General features: G+C 39.3%; 1 long non-coding RNA gene across 1 annotated transcript in view; it reads right to left on the bottom strand.

Annotated features, from left to right (window-relative positions):
* LOC109275704 (uncharacterized) overlaps nucleotides 1-17,842 on the bottom strand; it is a 402,869-nt gene that overhangs the window by 331,732 nt on the left and 53,295 nt on the right. The window lies entirely within an intron of this gene.

Consider the following 17,842-nt stretch of genomic DNA (forward strand, 5'->3'; position numbering starts at 1 on the left):
AAAATAGTTGCAAACAACTGTAGCCTGATTCAACTCAAGTAAAAATTACACACACACACAGACTGTATAAGCATAGAGATACCTGGGAAATACAGCAAACTATTAGATTTGGGGAAAATGAAGAGATAAAGTCCTTCACTTTTTTTTTATTTCCTATGCTTTTATAATTTTTGAACTTTATATGAGGAGCAGATATTACCTTTGCAACTTAAGAGGTACAATTCTTTAAAATAAGTAAACACACATGTATGCTTTTTGAGACCCAGAAAATATAAAGTAGTGAGTTTAAGTCATATTTGTGATTTCACAGAACCTTGAGGGAGAAGGAATCTTAAGATGCCCAGACAGAATTAGTGCCTCACTCAGAATCACACGTGGAAAGTATCAGAACCAGGTTTAGACAAGCAGAGGAAGACGCTGCATTAAACTTCCAAAGTTCTAAAGTAACTCATAACTAGTGTGCCTTCTCACTATTCATTTATCAAACACTGTCTTAGACAGTTCAAGTTGCTATAACAAAATGCCAGAGATGGGAAGTTTAAACAACACTTATTTCTCATAGTTGTGGAGGCTGGAAAGCCTGAAATCAAGGGACCATTATGATTGAGGGGTTTTTTTCTAATTTTTTTTAATGTTTATATTTATTTTTGAGACAGAGAGAGACAGAGCATGAGCAGGAGTGGGGCAGAGAGAAAGAGGGAGACACAGAATCCAAAGCAGGCTCCAGGCTCTGAGCTGTCAGCAAAGAGCTTGACACGGGGCTCAAGCCCACAAACCGTGAGATCATGACCTGAGCCGAAGTCAGATGCTCAACCAACTGAGTCACCCAGGTGCCCCCATTAGGATTGAGTTCTGGTGAAGGCCTTCCTCTGATTTGTGGACATCTGGCTGCCTTTTTGCACTGCCTTCTTGCTGTATCCTCACCTGCCACAGAGAGAGCTCTGGTATCTTTCTTTTCTTAGAAGAACACTAATCGCATCATAGGGCCCACCCTCATGACTTCAATAAACCTAATTACCTCCCAAAAGGGTCTACCTCCAAATGCTAACACATTGGGGGTTAGGGCTTTAATATATGAATTGGGGGGGGTGGGGAGGGGACACAAACATTCAGTCCATAATAAATACTTTTTCATATAAACGGTAGGCAGACCAAGGTATCACCTGTTATACAGATGAGTAAATCAATGTCCAAAGAGAACAGACATGCAGCTATTAATAAGCAGAACCCACTAACATCCAGGTCTGCTCACCCTTGACTGAATATTATCCTATTCTCACATTACCCTTACCCTTTCCTAAAAAAAAGAAAAAAAAAATGAACCTTGAAGGACAGTTTTCTACACAAGAATTTAGAAACAGAAGAGTACTTTATAGGTTATAACGGAAAATGAGAAGGCTTATTAAGCTGTGATTAGCTCACAACCTATTCCACTTTAACAGCCTGTATCGCTAACCATGTCAAAGCAATTTGTCATCCAAGGAAGTCTGGTGATTAACAAATAAGACTCAGGCCCCATCCCTCTCAGAAGCCAACATTACCTTGACGTAGCCCTCAGAGAGTCTGACTCCCCAGGGTCCTGGAGGAAACAGAGGTGGTTCCTAGAGCTTAGCCACCTTTCAAGTGCTCAGTAGCTATGCGTGACCAGTAGCCAAAGCATTGGAGAACACAGCTTCAGAGTTCATCCAGGTCTGAGATTTTCAGACTTTATTTATTTATTATTTATTTATTGTTTGTTTTGAGAGAGATAGAGACAGCGCCAGCAAGGAGGAGCAGAGAGAAAGGGAGAGAGAGAGAGAATCCCAAGCAGGGTCCACTCTGTCAGCGCAGTGCCCAATGTGGGGCTCGAACTCAGAAACTGTGAGATCATAACCTGAGCCGAAACCAAGAGTCAGACACTTAACCAACTGAGCCACACAGGTGCCCCTATTTTCAGACTTGTAAAGAACAGAAACTTACAAAGTTCTGTGCAGGGCCCCAACACATGAAAGATAGAAGCAGGATGGGTGTACATGGATGGGGTGGAGTGGGTGGCTAGGAGCTCAGCCCACTTGGGCCCTACAGCCTTTCCATCCTTCCTGACTCCCACACATGGCATGAAAGCCTCACTGTGCAACCCCTCCAGTCCAAGGAACAAAGTTTGAAAATCACTCCGCTCTCACTCCACCACCATATATTAAATGTGAGGAAGCTGAGAACCAGAAAGCTGAAGTGGCTGGCCTCACTGGGCCATCCCTAAAACCAGAGACCTCTGGCTCTCAACCCAGTGTTTTTCTAGTCTGGGAAAGGGGCAAACCTGTCAGAAACAGTAACAAAAAGACACAGACATCCCTCCCCAATCCCCAGCTAGAACGGGTCCACTGTCCATTTCAGAGGAAGGAGCACCAACACTCAGATATTTTCTCAGTTTTTGGAGGAAATGAATACAGGAGACAGAATACAGTAAAAAGAACAAATTGGCCCATTCATATAAAATGCTTCATTTTAAAACACTATAAAAGAGGTCAAGGGAAGTATCATTTATTAAGCACTTAACTATATTGGCTGGGGAGGCACTGTGGTTGAAGGTCATTATTTCCTTCTTCCTTCTCACATTACTCCTCAAAGAACAAATGACACAAACTGATTGGTCCATATCTTAAACAGAAGGACCCACTGTGTGGGAAAGATCATGCCCACACATGTCACACACTCTCCTGTTTCGTGTTTCCTCCATGCTTTGGGGCTGTTACACTGAACCACAACCTCCCTGCAGGTCAGCCCTCCTGGGCTCTCTCATTTCTTCCTGTCACTTTAGGCTGGGTGCATATGGTAATGAGATTGACAATTACTGGGGAAGGGAAGGGATGGTGAAGAGAAGCCAACATGGGTCTTGAGTCCAAATCACAATCTATAACCCAGATTAAAACGTAAGCCTCCTATTGGAGACTTGGGACGACTTGGGAACTCACTAGTGATAAAATGACTCCTCCGTTGATAGATGCCAAGTGTCTATGAAAGACGTAATAACCAGATAATTCCCACCTCCATGGAACTCTTTTATGTAATTATCTCCCTTAGAATTCATTGAAAGGGAGAATTATATGCTGGGCAAGACAAGGAGATTCCTCGACTCCTAGCCGTAATTCTATCATGATACCATGAAAACTACACCATATGACTCCTGATACTAAACATTAGTCATTTTGTAAGCATTATCTGGTTAGCCCTTATAACAGCTCTCTAATGTAGGTAATTAGTGTCCCCCACTTTATGGGCACGAAAAGTGAGGCACAAGGGAACTAAGTAACTTAACCAAGTTTTAGCTGCCAACAAATGATCAAGACAGATTCATTGCCAAGTCTCTTTAACCCCTGACATTCACATGACTTCCCTTTTACCATGCTATTGTGTCTAAAATATTACTGATCTAAGACACTCTTCCAAATGTAATCATTTCACTAGCTTCCAAAATAAAGTGTTCTCAAAAGGAAAATTGAACTATTAATAGAGAATATAAGCAACTCACAAGGTCTAGCCAAGTTCATGACTGCATCCCACAGTTCATCAGTCCACATAGCTCTTTACATTTCTTATGTGCTCCTACCACTGGGCTCTCCCTTAGTAAAATGGGAGCTGGCATCCTTGGAATGAATGTAGCCTCTTCATGCCACACCACCAGCAGTCACTACATAAGCCCACAGCTCATAACAAACCTGTAATAGCCAGCAAGGGAAAGAAAAAAAACAGCAAAAATTCTAGAAAGTAAAACGAAGTTATGAAGCTCAGATCTGTTAAGCATCTACTCTGTGCCAGCCTGTGTCTACCCTATCTCCTTTAGGTAGTTCATTGGGAAATTTTTAAAGCTTTGTTGGAAATAGGGATCCAGAGCTTTGAGGAGCCAGTGGGAAGTCCTGGCTGCAGTTCAGATGAGACCCCAGTTATAAGAAATACTGCAAAAGGGGCGCCTGGGTGGCTCAGTCGGTTAAGCCGCCGACTTCGGCTCAGGTCATGATCTCCCGGTCCGTGAGTTCGAGCCCCGCGTCGGGCTCTGTGCTGACAGCTCAGAGCCTGGAGCCTGTTTCAGATTCTGTGTCTCCCTCTCTCTGACCCTCCCCCGTTCATGCTCTGTCTCTGTCTCAAAAATAAATAAACGTTAAAAAAAAATTTAAAAAAAAAATACTGCAAAAACACTAAGCTGAACACATGCCTGAAAGCTTAGGCATGAAAGCAGGTCCTCCTGATTCAGGATTAGAGGATAGCTCTAAGTGAGCCCCAGAGGAACCTGTTAGATGGTTAACAGTAATTTCAGCTAAAATGTTAATGACTGCAAATAGCATAAGGGAAGTGCTTAGAGGAAGGCCCCAGAAGAGAGAAACACATTCTGATAGGGATGAGTGATTCCTCTCCATTCCCAACAGCTACACCAATTGCTCGAGAATCTACTATAGCACCCTCTTCTTATCATCCCAAGCCCACATTTCCCTGATACCTCCATTGCACGAACATATCCAATTAACTGGCATAGCTCCTTCCCTCATATCCAGACAAACCTGTTTGTTAGCTGCGCATTCAGTATGTACATCTATTTCCACCTTGCTTTGATTTACCCGTGATGCTGATGTTTTCCACCTCTGAATTATTATAGGTTCTTATAACTAATATCCAAAAAAATCCCACTTTGACTTATTCTTCAGCTTTTTTCCTTCCCAAGCAGACTTTTGACGGTAGAGACCCTATGTTGCGTTTTTCTTGGGTATTTCCCACAGCATCTATGACCTATGGTCCACTGATATTTATATGTATGTGCTGATAGAGATAGATGAGAGAGCGAAGGGGTACACTGAAATGTTTTTCCGAGGGGACCGAGGTTTAGACTTACAATATTGGATGCACACCAATTCTCATGTTTTCAATCCCTGGAATTAAACTCCGCACAGTCTCAGATAATCTAGATTTACGAAGTAGCATACTCTTTCCGAGAATCATTTTGTCTCAATTATTTTTGTTATGTTTCGTTTCTTGCCAGTATTCCCAGAGACTATTAACATTTTAAGAAGCTTGGAAAATGCAACAAGACAAAATACCATCATAGGAGAATATAGCCCTTTCATGGTCTCCTCTTGGACGTGGATAAGCAGATTCTAACAGTCTCTTTGTTTCCATTCCATTGAGCTGTAGGGTGATAACATTCACTCCCTGTTTCACAGAGGACTAACAGCCCATTCGGGTGAACACCAGTGGCTTACAACATATTAAGCAAATGCATGTATTGACCTTTTGTAGTTTCTTTCCCTCATGCTTTCTTTGGGTTCCCATTAGAGCATTCTACTTAAAATGGGAAGCTTGGTGGGGCGCCTGGGTGGCTCAGTCGGTTAAAACATCCGACTTCAGCTCAGGTCACGATCTCGCAGTCTGTGAGTTCGAGCCCCGCATCCGGCTCTGGGCTGATGGCTCGGAGCCTGGAGCCTGCTTCCGATTCTGTGTCTCCCTCTCTCTCTGCCCCTCCCCGTTCATGCTCTGTCTCTCTCTGTCTCAAAAATAAATAAAAAAACGTTAATAAAATAAAATAAAATAAAATGGGAAGCTTGGTTTCAAGCTTCACCACCTTCCAGACTTGCTGTAATGTAAGGCTGTGAGTTTGCCACTGCAGTGAGAGCTCATCTTTCCCCAGGCAAAAAGCCCAAAGCCGCACCGCGAGGGCTCCCAGAACACACACCATCCGGGATTGCCTTCAACCCTCTCCGCCACAAACATGCCATCCTAGGCAAGTCCCTGCATTGAAGGAAAACAAATCTCTTTGCATTGTTTTCTTTCACATACAGCACACAGCTGAATAGCAAGCTGGAAGGAAGAATTCTGGATTTGCTAATCCTATGCAACATGACAATGGATCCAAATTCAACAAATTAATAACATTAATATAACATCTGCTGCATACTCAACATGTACCAGGATTCATGCTTGATGCTCTATACAAGTAATGAGAATTTGAAGAGTCTCTGCTTGTTCTGTTTTGCTTTGTTTCATTTTGTTTTCTTTCGGGGGCGGGGGGTTGGGGGGAGGGTGCTCGCTTGGTTTTTCTGCCACAACGGTTCCATTAGGATCTACTGGGCTCCCCCATACCCATGACGTGGTAGAAAATCTTACCAAGATCTCAGACTTACCTCTTAACTTCCTTAACAGCAACCTGTCTCAGGCTGGTTCTCAAAGACAGACCCTGTCCTTTTCACGTTGCAATTGTAGACTCACTTTAAAACCAAAGCTCTCAGCTCTGCAGGCTGGATTTGAGATTCCAGCAGCTGAAGGTGAGGGGCCCTGGTCTGCCCTCACCGAGTTGCTCCTCACTCTTCCTTGTGCTTTGCCCACAGGTGGCCTAGGATCGGAGGGAAAGGAAGACAAGAGACAGGTTTTCCCCTACGATGGCCCCACAGTGTGGCTCCTTTAGGGAGGAGGACACCATCTCCTCCTCCTTCCCATTAAAGAGGAAACTCTGTTCTCTGCTTCTCTGGGGGTGGCCTCTGTGGCAGATATTCAGTTCCAGATCTATCAAGGGACATCTGTAGGTCTTCAAGGTGCCACACGGGCCTCCACTGCACAACTCCTAGCCTGGAAGACCCTCCTCAGACACCCCTTCTGCCCTCCTTAAGGCATCTACCCGTCAGGGCAGCCCACTGGGGGGATTCAAGTAGGAAGGCGCAAGTGTAACCACTTTCTTGGGAAAACTGATAAGGGAACAGAATAGGACCATTAGTGGAAAAACTGGTGAAATAGGAAAAAAGTCTAGAGTTTAGTTAATAGTAATGTACCAGTGTTGACTTCTTAGTTTTGGTAAACGTACCATGGTAATAGAAGTTGGTAACAGTAAGGGAAACTGAATAAGGGGTACACAAGAATGTTGTTCTATCTTTGAAACTTCTCTTACCTAAAATTATTCTAAAATTTAAAATGTTATTTTTAAAAGTTAAAGTGAAAAGTCTTCAAAGATAATGCAGGGGCACCTAGGTGGCCCAGTTGGTTAAGCATCCGTCTCCTTAGTTCAGTTCAGGTCATGATCTCACGGTTCGTGAGATCACTTGGGATTCTCCCCGTCTCCCTTTCTCTCTGCCCCTTCCCTTGCTCATGCATGTGCGCTCACTTGCGCTCTCTCTCTCTCCCTCTCAAAATAAATTTTAAAAAAACACTTAAGAAGATAACACATTCTTAAATATATTATTCCCTCTAAAATACATAAATGTGCATTCATCACCTATTTTTAGAAATAAAGCGAAGATAATTTCTTCAAATATGGATCCAGTGAATTGCACTTTGCAGTTTTCTTATATAAACTAAACCCAGATGATAATTAGTCATCTCTAATTTTCAATTTCAGTTTCTTTAAAAAGACATCATAATTTAAAGGGCTTGGAAAGTATTCTGATGACAATGCTCTTCTACATCTTTTTCCCAATCCTTTATAGTAACATGTTACATTAAATAAGATTCATTTTCAACATTTATTAGAATTTATAAATATATACAAAAATAGAGATTGTTATAACAAATGTTCATGGACCCATTACTTGGCTCAACAATTATCAATATCTTGCCAATACTCATACATGCTTTTTCCAAAATACTTTAAAGCAGATCCCAGTCATTTGTTTTGCTACCCATATGTATGGAGTATCTCCAAGTAATAAGGGGTTTCTTTTATATAACCACCATGCCTTCATCACAAACAACAAAATTAACTATAATGCCAGATCACCTAATACTCACTCCCTGATCCTGGAGGAGATGGGGGAGAGCAGAACTGAGAACTACCAGGGGGAGAAGTTTTTGAGAAAACACTCAGATCCCTAGATCCTTCTCCACTTCATGCTGCTGGGGAAATCCTTTCTGGATGAGATCTGGAGGTTTAAACTCTCTAAATTATGGTCTAGGGTCTTGAGAACATCAGGTGCAGATACTTTTGACCATTAAAGAGGAAATTCTGTTTAATATTTTAGCTGCAAGGAAGAACACTCAGCTAATGAGTAATTTTTCTTTTTTTTTAATTTTTTTTAACGTTTATTTATTTTTGAGACAGAGAGAGACAGAGCATGAACAGGGGAGGGGCAGAGAGAGAAGGGGACACAGAATCTGAAACGAGCTCCAGGCTCTGAGCTGTCAGCACAGAGCCCGACGCGGGGCTCGAACTCACGGACCGTGAGATCATGACCTGAGCCGAAGTCGGACGCTTAACCGACTGAGCCACACAGGCGCCCCAGCAAATGAGTAATTTTCAACTAGCTGTTCTTCAAATGAAAAGATCTATGATTTTTTGCTTATGACCATGTGACCCAAAACACAGATGATATCACTGTGGTTATGTATGTCTTTGGCTCCTTGCTATGAAGTTCAGGGAATTTAAGTTATTCCTTATGTCTATATGGGAAGTACGTTTGATGTGAGCATAAACTCTGACTTGCATCAACTAATACGTAATCTTTGGAGAAATAGGCTTATGGTTCTTGCCCACTCACATCATTCCTTTGCCTGAAATCCTAATATTGCTGCCTTTATACCTAGCAATATTTGTAAAGTCAACATTGTTTGAATCAAGCTCAAGACCCATTCCTTCATGGTATTTATTACTTTCCAACCATAAATATCTGTTCGTCTCCTTCCTTCTAGCACCCACCCATCTGTATAACAGGTATGTACACATGTATGATGATATATATATTTATAGGTATCCCTTAATTTTACTGTGTCTGAGATTATTCTCTAACTATTCCATTCATGTTCTTTGGTCCTCTGTCAAAGTGCAAAGGGCTTGAATCCAGGGATCACATTTCACACATGTGGTTTTTCCCACCATGTTTGGCACAGCTCTAAGTTCACATTATACCAAATCTTTCACAAAATACAGAGTGTGAATTCCCTCCCTCAGAATCACCAAGGGTGTTGCTCAAAAAGCAGATTATGAAGTTCTAGAGATGGAGAGTGGTGATGGCTGCACAACAATGTGAATGCACAGTACAGAGCCATACACTTAGAAATGGTTAAAATGGTACATTTTACATTATGCATATGACCACAATAAAATTTACATTTTTAAAAAGCAGATTATTAGGCCCAATGGATCAATGAATAAGAACCTGAAGGAATGATACCTGAGAAATCACATTTTCATAGTTCTTCCCCAGGTATTTCCTTCTATTTTTTTAAGTTTATTTATTTATTTTGAGAGAGAGAAAGAGCATGAGTGGGGAAGGGGTAGAGAGAAAGGGAGAGAGAATCCCAAGCAGGCTCCACAGTGTCAGCACAGAGCCCGACACCAGGTTCAATCTCACAAACTGCAAGATCATGATCTGAGCCAAAATCAAGAGTCAAACGCTTTACCAACTGAGCCACCTAGGCACCCCTCTTTTTAAAAATAGTTTAAGTAATTTCTACACCCAACGTGGGGCTCAAACTACAAGCCTAAGATCAAGAAATGCACATTCCACTGACTAAGCCACTCAGGCACCCCCCCCCCCACTTTAGGTATTTCTTATGCAATCTGGCTTCAAAAGCATCACATTAGATAGCCAATAAATAACAATAGTTTTCTTGTGTAATTGATTAATGGGAAATTTAATCTACATTTAGACTATATCTAATGCTGATTTACAAGGTCAAATGGCTCAGTAGGCTTAGTAAAGACCCAAGCCAAAATGTCTACCTCTACCATCTAGAAATATTAACTCTTTATAAGCCCTTTTCCTTAAAAAAAAATCTTTTATAATAAAAGTTTCCTGTATTCTTATACTCTATATGAAGAGTTGCATGAAGTATTCTCTACTTCATGAAGAGTTCATGAGAAATCATGGAAGAAGTGTAAACTCTATAAAATAAAAATGTGACATAAATTGTCAGCAGCATGACTACAGGTACCTGACATGCCCCTGCATGATTTTGGTCAAGTTCATCAACTTTCACACATTCCAGTGAAATGTTCTCAATGGGAGCAAAGCCATTCAAAGGCTCACTTATCACTCAAATTGCTATCATGAGTGCCACATGAGCAGTAGTTTGTCGAATTGAATGATCTAAGCAGAGGTTTGCTGAATTGAATGATTCAAGGTTTTCTGAATATGCTTGATGGAGATTGACTACTGTATCAAACCTAGCATCTACTTTAAATGATTGAAGACCCTGAAACAGTGCTGAGACCATATTATTCTCCGTCAAGCATATAGTCAAGGCAGGATTCCATATGGTTAACCTTCCACTAGGCTTAACTACTTCCAACCGCCAAGGAGACCAATCTCTGTCAATGTGTGGCTGTAGGAAATGACCTCAGACTACATCTGAAGATGGCTGGTATCCCAGAATTCCCAATCAAAAGCTTTCAAAAGTAACATGGGAAAATATTGTGAAACTCTGGGCCAGGCTGCCACTGAGGGTGCAGCTGTAGACAGAATGAAAAATATTGTTCTGGAAAGCAAAATAATGAGACTATTCAAAACATATAACTGAATAGAGTTACTTGACATGCATGATAAAGTCAGTGTAGGAACGGAAGATAAATTGCAGAGACGTGAGATGGGGGAACTAGGTGACAGCAGTACCATCTATAGACCCAAGGAAGTGAACAAAAGGTGAGGGCTTAGGTATAAAAATAATAAGCTTATTTAGAAACAGAGAGTAGAATGATGGCTGCCAGGGGCTGGGGGAGAGAGAAAAGACGAGTTGTCCAACATGTATTGAGCTTCATATTTGCAAGATGAAAAAGTTCTAGAGATCTATTGCACAACAACGTACATATATCTAACACTATGTATTGTACGCTTGAAGATGGTTCAGATGGGGGGCGCCTGGGTGGCATAGTCGGTTAAGGGTCATCGGTTAAGTATCCAACTCTTGGTTTCAGCTCCAGTCATGATCTTATGGTTCATGAGTTTGAGCCCCACATTGGGCTCTGTGCTGACAGTGTGGAACCCACTTGGGATTCTCTCTCTCACCTTCTCTCTCTGCCCCTCCCCTGCTCCTGCTCGCGCTCTCTCTCTCAAAACAAATAAACTTTAAAAAGAAGATATTTAAGATGGTAAATTTCATGTTATGTGTTTCTCACCACAATAAAAAAATAAGTATTACATAGATTGACTTAGAGACAAGATATTGCCGTTCCTCACATACCACAATTCAGTATCCAACAGGTTGATCTTAACCGCATAATATACTCTGAAAAAAATAGATGATTTTATATCATTGTAAACACTTAGGGAAATAAATTCATCCATCCACAGATATACTGAGCATCCATAGAGGTGTGACATATTTAGTGACATTAGATATATAATGTTTGATGTATAATAATTTTCCCAATAAACACTTAAAAGACCATAATTTTAAAAGTCATATTTTACCATTTGTCTGGCTAAAATTATAACTTGTTCTGGGCAAGTGTGTTAAGTTGGCCTGAAATGAGAAGTCACTCTCAACTAACTCTCTCAACCACATCATTTCCCTTTGAAACAGATGTCTTGGTTGAAAAATATTCATGACTATGTTTCAAGTACGGTCAAGCACTAAATGAAAACTATTTGTGAGGTAAGAATATAGTAATAGCCCATGCTCTTATACCACTGCTCGCTAAATTTAAATCCTTTGCTTTAAAAACCTCATGTTGGGGCACCTAGGTGCTCAATCAGTTAAGCATCTGATTCTTGATTTGGCTCAGGTAAGGATCACAGAGTCATGGGATCGAGCCCCACGTCGGGCTCCGCACTGACAGCACAGAGCCTATGTGGTATATCCTCTCTCTCTCTCTCTCTCTCTCTCTCTCTCTCTCTCTCTCGTACTGTCAAAATAAATAAACTTTTAAAAAATAATAAATAAATAAATACCTCAATGTCAATAAAATAACAAAAAGGGTAATAATAGAATATATCATTTTTTGACCACTTATTAAGCCTGGCAACAATTCTTCAATGTAAGTATGTTACACATTTGCCCTATTTTACAGGAGGAAACTGAGGTTCAGAGGAATTGAATGACTTAATCAACTCTTACAGCCTAGAGGCAATAGATCCTAAACTGAAACCAGATCTGCCTAACTTCAAAGCCTGTTTTCCTTGCATTTCCCAGCCCTGCTTAGATAGAAGTCAAAACCCTCAGAATCAGGCATGGTGGATTAGGGTCAGTAAGTATGAAATAATTTTAATATTCTTTGGTTATATCTATAAAACAGTCATTTAAAATTGAAAACATTTTAAACAATTAATAGCTCAGAAATTATAGACCTAGCATTCTTACAATTGACTAAATAGCATACTATCCATGTAGGTCTATCTTCACCAAACTTAGTAGCAAATAGAACACTTGAGAACGAACAAATTATTCTCACATGTGTTGACCACATTGATTCCCCCATTACTTTAACCCAATGGGTACCACTTTTGATCATGCACCCCAATGGTTTAAAAAAAAAAAAAAACCACATACCCTATATAGTGCGGGCTCTCTATTGTTATATAGTAAACCACTCCCAAACTTAGTGCCTTAAAACAATCACCATTGTTATTATATTTCGTTGGTCCTGAATTAGGATGGGTCTCAGTGGGTAAGTCTTCTGTTTCTTTGACTAGGGTCTTTCAGCGAGCCTATTAATGACTCAGTCAGGCTGCTCTAAAGGATATAAACCCACTTTGCTCATAAGCCTGGTACCTTGAAAGGGGCAGCTGTAAAGTTAGGTTTAGCCAGGTGCCACTCTCTCCATGAGATCTCAGAGTCTTTCCACATGGTCGTGGTCTCCCCAGCAGGGTAATCCCACTTCTTACATGGTCACGCAGGACTTCATGGGCAAGCGTTCTCTGTACGATGGAAGTAGAAGCTGCCAGTCTCTTAAGGATGGGGCACAGAAGCTGACATAGTGTTACTTTTTTGATATTCTATTGACCAGAACAGTCAAAGAGCCAGCACAGATTCAAGAGAAGGGACATAAATCCCTACCTTTCAATGGGAGGAGTATCATAAAATTTGAGGCCAACTTAACTTGCTATTCCATATTATAATATAGACATGTACTACTGAACTAATAAGCATGAACATTGCAAAACACACACGAAATGGAAAATCTTCAGGTAAAAATCAAATACATAAATGAATAGGCTAATATTTTCTTTCTATGATCTTTGGATCATCTTGCATATCTCCTAAGGGAACTTATTCTCATTTTGGAGTCTCCTACCATACCTTTCGACATCTGCATTCATTAATTCAGCAAATACATACAAAAAGAGCACTTATATGCAATAGCCATTGTATTAGACCCTGATGAACAAACATGGATTAACCCTCCCAAAAAAATTACAACCCAAAGAGACAATAAGCAAATAATTACCATTTAAAGTAAGAAATGTGATCATGGAAGAATGTATTATGGGTCATGGGAGCATGAGAGGCCTTGACAATTTGACCTGGAAACAAAACACAAGAGACTCAGTGATATGAGTAGACACTGGTCTCTTACAACAAACTATGGGTTGATGGAGGGATGTGAGAGTTAGGATAGATGGGTGACGGGGGGTACTAAGGAGGGTACTTGTTATGATGAGCACTAGGTAATATATGTAAGTGATAAATCACAAATTCTATTCCTCAAATCAATATTGCACTGTATCTTAACTAAAATGTAAATTTTAAAAAAGGAGAAAGAAATAAAATTTACATTTAAATATTGTAAATAAGTTAATTAATTAATTATTCCTATTTATAGAGCACTTAACAGATTATGAAATCTCTTACATGCATTAGCTCATTAAATAACCAAAGTATTAAAAACCATTTGTAGAATAAGAAAATCGGGATTTTCTGTATTTCTAATACTGTCATAAGACATTCCTCAACACATCATGTATTTTCCCTGTTCATCTGGATGTTTTTGATATGTACAGACACAACCAAAACCATTGACAGAATTGGAGGTGGGGGATATAAACTATTTCCTTCCTGTTCATGTGTACAATTAGGCCTGAAGTCATATCATCTTTATTTTCTGAATCTGCTGATAACAAAACCTGACAAAATGGAGTTTGACTGCAGCATAACAGGTAGAGGTAGAGTATTATTACCATCATCAGCCTGTAGTTACTGAGCAATTACAGCAGTCAAGACACAGTGTAGCTATAGACACAACGAAATTCTTGATAGAGTTAAATGGCAGAAGGAATTATCAAGAATGGTCCCTGAAGAGCTTTTAGAGCAACTTAAATAAAGCATCTGTCCAAAGTGATTTAGGTGGAGTCCACCTAGAAGCACAAGTGAAAGGCATGGTGTTTCAGGACACCGTCCTTCTCTCTAGTTCTATTATATTTATACCAAGTGAGATCAAATTGTTGACATTAAGATCTGTAGGGGACTTGAGAGATGATCATTCCAACTTTCTCATTTTATGCTAAGGAGACCAAGGCCCATGCAGGTGAATCAACTTGCCCAAAGACACATGGCCCTGATTATCAGATTTTCTGACACTTACTAGTTTCTCCATCTCCACCATCAACTACCCCAAGCTGAACTGAATATAAGACTTTGAAATGATGCTAAGGCACTTAGATTCCAAAAAGAGTCTTTATACCTGAGTTTAGCACATATAGTAGTCATATATCAGGTCTTATAAGACCCTCATAAAATACAATGGAATGTGCCTCCTAAGGAAGCCTAAGTCCAGTGTTATTAGAAACAAGCATCATCTTAAATCTTATAAATAGAGTCAATAACAGAATCTAAACAAATGTGCAGTAAGGTATAGTGTTTCCTTCTCTGATAAGATCCTAACAAATGTCTTCACATTCTCATTTCGTTTACGGATTTCATGAGTGACAGATCAGTATACAGACACCAAGAGTCTACACACACACACACACACACACAGCTGGAAACCATTAAAAACCTTTTAGCTCATTAAATTTATTCAAATGTGATTTAGGAAATTTATAAATAGGAACTACTAAGCTATAAATTTATAGCAATGGCTATAAAATTTACCTACAAATGTATCTCAAAAGCAGTTTGAGGGAAAACAGAAAAAGTGAATTACATGAAACAATTACTTTGATGGTTGTTTTCAATGTTTTTCACCATTCAACCGTGTGCTTATTTGTTTTTTACATGGTAAGTATTTTAGATACAATTTGAGGTCAATAAAACACCAATATTTACGAAACAATATTTATAAAAAGGCAGAGAACTTCCAGGCTTTTTTTTAAGATTAATTATTTTTCAGCTTATTTTTAATGCTTTTAGAATATTTTCATCTGACTTTTCTGACTTTCTAACCAGTGTTAGCCAATGTAATTTTGCCTGGTGTTTCTTTTTCTCTTTGCCTAGCTTCCCATTTAAACCACTAAGCTATTCTGTGTTTGTTGCCTCTGGAAAGGAATTTAAAAAAGAAAACATAGGAGGAAAGGAGTTTCTTATTGATTTTTGAGTTTTGAAAGTCTATGGCTTAGGAGAGAAAAAACACATGGCAGGAGTAAAACATTTAGTAGAAAATACAAAGAGATCTCCAACCATTCCCAACTCCCTTCCACTACCAATCCTCATACAGATACCAGACTGGAGGCAGGTGAGAGAGGTAGTTGGAGCCCAGAAAGATAATACTGGAAAAGTAGAGCAGAATCAGAATACTCCAGGCTCCAATGGAATAAGCATCATTCTTCACCAGCCCCCGATCCCACGCTCTGCATATTATCCTTCCTGTGGGCATTCAACCAGAGCTTTCCTACAGCTGCAGCCAACAGAAACAGCACCTGTATGTACTCCAAGATTTTATTTGGTCCCCATCTGACATACCCTTTGTGAACAACCTCTTGCATCAATCAAGCACATTTGTAATTTCCAGAAGAAGTGAGCAGATCCTGGAAACATGATGAAGGTGTAAAAGGGAAAGTCGTCCTTCCACTTGGATGTGAAAGAGGCTGAATGGAACCAGCTCAAGATTTTTCTCTCTTAACCAGGACCATAAAATATAAATATTAAGATACCTAAGATATTAAGGGTTTTACCATGTTCTAAGGAAGAATATCTTAGTTATCTTAGGATTCTTTTATTTTTTGAAGATTCTAGTATGGATTACCAAGGAGAGAAGGGTTTGGGGAAGAATTTTTTGTCACTGGTTCTCAATAATTTCTCAACATTGTTATACTATTGATGTTATAGAACTAAAAAGAATATCAGTGAGGCAAAAAAAACCTTATTTAGGCCCTAATTCAATGTTCCCTTCCCACCAAACTACTATAAAAACCTGCAAAATATCCATTATTGAAAATGGAAGATCATTCTAGCAACATGTAGCCCTATTTGAATAAAACAAACAATAATTACAAGTTAAAGGTGAAGTAAATTACCAAGATTGTTAAAGGTAAAAAAATGAATGGTCTTTAAGGTTCCTACTAGCTCTAAAATTCAATGACTCTAGTAAGCAGGCCTATAACACTTTGCCTTTACAATGTAAATGTTAATAAAAGAGAGCTTTAACTCTATTTTCAAATTTTAAAAAAATTGAAAGCAAATTGACTTCCTGTTTTCTCTAAAAAACCTGCTGCCATTTTTTTTTCTATTTTATACACTCCGCTTGCTTTTACTCCCCATATATAGTATCCTGAAAAACTTGCCAAATATCTACTTCCTCCCTCCTTTCCACGACCTCACTGAGGACTTCATTATATTTTGTTGTGTTATCTTTCACTCAAAGCTTTTTATTGAAACCCCAGAAAGACCATTTATTAAAAGTAAGAACCATGTCCCAGGCTAAAGGCTGTATCCTAAAACTAAAGGTGAAATCAAAATAGACTCATATCAACAAAGCCTAAAGTGAAGACTAGACAGGATCAGCATGATCCAGCCAATAATTTAGCTACATGCTAAAATGAGAATCAATACTCTTCAGAGAAGTAGAATCCAGAATCTCTATAGCATATCATTTACGATGTCTAGTATACGACCAAAACTTATGAGACATGTGGAAAAGCAGAAAAAATTGACTCATAATTAAAATATAAAATAGCCAATAAAAGCAGATTCATATATGTTCAATATATTTGAATTAGCACACAAGACTTTTAATATAATTATTAAGATATTTTTAAATTTACATAAAAATATACATATAATAAATAAAAAGATGGGTAATTCCAGGATGGATAGATAAAGAAACAGTACATATGAGCCAAATGAAATCCTAAAACTTGGGGCGCCTGGGTGGCTCAGTCGGTTAAGCGTCTGACTTCAGCTCAGGTCATGATCTCGCGGTCTGTGAGTTCGAGCCCCACGTCGGGCTCTGTGCTGACCGCTCAGAGCCTGGGACCTGTTTCGGATTCTGTGTCTCCCTCTCTCCCTGACCCTCCCCCATTCATGCTCTGTCTCTGTCTCAAAAATAAGTAAACGTTAAAAAAAAAATAAAAATAAATAAAAGGAATCCTAAAACTTAGAAAAAAAATCTGAAATAAAATATTCGCTGCATGAAATTAAGAGAAGATTGCATACTATAAGAGAAAGGGTCAATGAACCTGATAAAGACATAGAAACTATCAAAACTTAAACATAAAGATAAAAAAATTTTTAAAATAATGAATAGAGCATCAGTGATCTGTGGAACAAAATAAAGCAGACTAACATATGTGTAATTGAAGTTCCAGAAAGAGAGAGAGAGAATGTAACAAAAAATAATTTAAGTAATGTGTGTTTAATTTTTTCAAATTTTAATAAAAATACCAACTCATATATATAATAAGCTCAGTAAACCCAAAATATGGTAAACACTAAGCAGCCGACTTCAGCTCAGGTCATGATCTCGCGGTCCGTGAGTTCAAGCCCCGCGTCGGGCTCTGGGCTGACAGCTCAGAGCCTGGAG

Source organism: Panthera pardus, unplaced genomic scaffold (assembly GCF_024362965.1).
Source record: "Panthera pardus isolate Hobbes unplaced genomic scaffold, ASM2436296v1 HiC_scaffold_15, whole genome shotgun sequence".
NCBI lineage: Eukaryota > Metazoa > Chordata > Mammalia > Carnivora > Felidae > Panthera > Panthera pardus.